The sequence below is a fragment of the Canis aureus genome, chromosome 5 (genome assembly GCF_053574225.1).
Source record: "Canis aureus isolate CA01 chromosome 5, VMU_Caureus_v.1.0, whole genome shotgun sequence".
Classification (NCBI taxonomy): domain Eukaryota; kingdom Metazoa; phylum Chordata; class Mammalia; order Carnivora; family Canidae; genus Canis; species Canis aureus.
In genome coordinates this window covers 64,946,101-64,949,889 of record NC_135615.1, presented here as the reverse complement: position 1 = coordinate 64,949,889, position 3,789 = coordinate 64,946,101, and positions in this window count along the sequence as shown.

The window sequence follows — 3,789 nt, the reverse complement described above, 5'->3', positions numbered from 1 at the left end:
GGGCCCTTATAATGGAATGAGTTCCGAGTTCCAATTTAGGGCAACGAGGAAAGTCTGGAGATGGATGGTGGTGATGATTGTACAAAAAAAGGTCAATGTATTTAGTGCCACTGAGTTGTACACTTAATAATGGCTACAATGCAGGGGTGCCTGGGTGGCACAGTTGGTTAAGTGTCCAGATCTTGTTTTCTGCTCAGGTTGTGGTCTTGTGGTGGTGAGATCAAGCCCCAAGTTGAGCTCTGTGTTCATCCTCCAGATGGTTCCATGAAGATCTTTTTCTTGCCCTCTAGCACCAGTTCAAATGTCATTAAGAAAAAAAAAAATTCCCTGATCATCTAATTCAAAATCTTACACCCCAAGTTATTTTATCTTTTCTTCTCTATAAGTTACACTGCTTTGCGGAACACTGTTTCTTTCCTTTAAGGTATTTTGGGCAATCAAAAACGATCCTTTTGATCCTTTTGTTTACTTTTATTTATTTTACACCCATATTGATGATTACAGTGTGCCAAATACTATTCTGTCTAGGGTCTGGGTTACACCAATAAAATCATTATAACAGATCTTATACCCAAGTGGACAGATGCAGGCACTGGATAAATTAGCAACATAGGTATTATGTTAGATTGTGACTAGTGGTAAGTAGAAACATAAAATAGGGCCAGGACAGAGCATGTTGGGGTGGGTTTGCAATGTGCTTGCTCATTGGCTGACCTCTGCTAGAATGTAGGTCTCTGAGGCAGGACCTCCTCTGTGTTGGCTACCTTTGTATTTGCAACACCTAGCAGTGTTGGGAATATGCTGTTAATATTTTTTTTTAAATATTTTTTAAATTTTATTTATTTATTTATTTATGATAGTCACAGAGAGAGAGAGAGAGGCAGAGACACAGGCAGAGGGAGAAGCAGGCTCCATGCACCGGAAGCCCGATGTGGGACTCGATCCCGGGTCTCCAGGATCGCGCCCTGGGCCAAAGGCAGGCGCCAAACCGCTGCGCCACCCAGGGATCCCCGCTGTTAATATTTTTTAAACACATGCTATGTAGATCAGTGATGGTCCTATTTGAATAAGGGGTTTGCAGCAGGGGTGTAGAATGGGAGATCATTTATAGAGGGTGATCTCAACTTGCCCACCCACCCAGGGACTGTGTCTGGTGAGACCTAACAGATCTTCCTTCTTTTCTTATTGTGGTAAAATGCACATAAAATCTACCATTTTAGCCATTTGTAAGCGTACAGTTCTGTGACACCAAGTACACCCACAATGTTGCGCAATCATCACCACTCTCCACCTCCAGAACTTTATCATCATCCCCAATCGAAGCTCTGTACCCCTTAAACACTGACTCCCCCTGCCCCCTCCCTCCAGGCCCTGGTAATGACTATCCTATTTTCTGTTTCCATGAATTTGACTACTCCAGGCACCTCCTACAATATTTGTCTTTTTGTGTCCAGTTCCTTTACTTTAGCATAAAGTCTTCAAGGTTCATTTATGTTGTAGTATGCATCAGAATGTTGTTCCTTTTTAAGTAAAAGGGATTTCCTTTTTTGGTAAAGGCTTACTTTTTAGGCATATCATTCTAAGAGCCATCTAAGGCATCTCATTGGAGTTTTAATTTGCCTTTCCCAAGTGAATTTTTAAGGCTGAATAATATTCCTATTAAATATATACCCAAGGGAACTTCCGGACATGGTCAGGTTTGTGACTGATGAAGGAGTACAGCCAGACCATCAGTGCTTTGAGAATGGCAATCATGCTTACCTTGTTCGTTGCCTGGCCCTGGTGTTCTGCATCTGAATACAGCAGGTGCCCAATATGCTAAAATGAGACAACGTAAAGCTCCCTGACCAACTGTGGACTTTCTAGAACTGTCCACTTCAATGTTGGTAATATTTTTCCTGGTTACAGGATGGGGAGGGTCCCCTGATGGCATTTCATTCCATACACCAGATGACCCTAATGGATTCTGATTTAGTTTCATTCAGTCACCACCCCAAATTGGATGTAACTGGAATCAATGGATCTGTTTGCTCTTATCATAACATAAAAAAAAAAAAGATTGATTGATTTGACAGAGAGAGAGCGAGAGAGCACACACAAGTAGGCAGAGTGGCAGGTGGAGAGAAAGGGAGAAACCGGCTCCCTTCAGAGCAGGGAGCCCAACCTGAGGCTCGATCCCAGGCCCCCGGGATCATGATCCAAGTCCAAGGCAGATGCTTAACCGACTGAGCCCCCCAGGTGCCCCTGTCTGCTCTCATTAGAAAGACAACAGGAACATGGGGATAGGATAGAAAAGAAAGCTGGACTCCTGTACCCGTGGGTGCCTGTGAAATTGACATCACTACCAAAATTTGGAAAACTTTCTGTTCTACGTCTTTATTTAGGAATGGCTGTCCTCATTCCTCATTTCCCTCCTTTTCTGTCTCTTGCTTGCAGTTTGGATTTCTTTCTTCCCAGGGCTCAGGCGAGGAAGTGTAACTGTGGCTGCGCTCTCATAGGGACCAGAGAGAACCAGATCAGCAAGCACCCGGGAGGCCTTCTTTCCGACCTGGGGAAGCGCCGACTCCAGGCAAGGCCCATTCCTCACCGCCAGGAGTGCTGGGTACTGAACCAGCTCGGAGCGAGTTCCCCAAGTCATGTTTACACTGTCATGCTGTGCAAATTGGAGAGTTTGTTTCCAGGAACATCTGGGAGGACCAGCTGGACACGTGTTTCCCTTCTCATTAATTTAGGCTCCTAATTAATCGTGCAAAACCCAAACCAAATAAGCAGGAACCGGGACTGAAAATAATCATTAAGCCCCCCAAACACGCACACATTTTAATGAAAACTTGGCCCAGGTGATTGGACCTCTCTTGGCTCAGCACTGTGGCTCTAACAGGGGAGTTCACCAGGGAGAAATGCCTGGGGAAGCAGGCAGATTTCTATCCTCTGTTGGGCAGCACAAGACCTAAAGGGCCAGGGGGACTTGGGACCAGCTTCTTATTTGTTCCTAAGGAATGGATTCCACACCCCCCGCATCCCCTGGGGTGAAGCATACTGTGGACATTCCAGGGAGAGAGCCAGAGTTCAAACCTCCAGAGAGTGGGCCTCAATGTCCACATCTGTAAAATAGGATTAATGATAGTCTCTGCTCCACAAGGCTATTGTGAGGATGGAGTGGGATAATTTATTTAAGGTACTTTGTTCCAGACTTGGCACCTTGCGAACTGGATCACTGGTAGCCGTTATTGTCAAAGGTGGCTGTAGATCATTATTCTTACTAATAATCTCCTTCTCTGCCTCTGATGATAATGACTAGTCATAGATGCCAACTCATGGAAATGAAAATCCATTTCCTGACTTTGTCATGCGTCTTGGTCCAGAAGAGGCCAGCTGAAGGCACAATTTTGGCCGCCACACTCACGATATAGTTTTCTTTTCTGATTCTGACAGCATCTTGGGTTAAGGTCCCCCTCCAGCTTTATAGAATCAGAAGAAAGAGGTTAGCAATGTATCCTCGTGGGTGATGGCCATCGTGGCCAGGATGGAGCAGGACATCTGGTGGGGTTGTGAGCTCCATTATGCCTCCTGAACAGAGTCTAGAAAATGCTGGTTTTGCAACCTAATCACATGCTGAGCACAAGGCTTCCTACTTCGAGGAAAAACAGAGTTAAAAAGATTTATTGAAAGGATTCCAAGGGCATCGTGAACATCAAACAGCTGTGCAAAGGGGGCTGGAGGTAGAAGTGCGTGTGCATCTGAAACCCATGGGTCGTGCTTCACTTTTACTGCACATGGATTTTATAG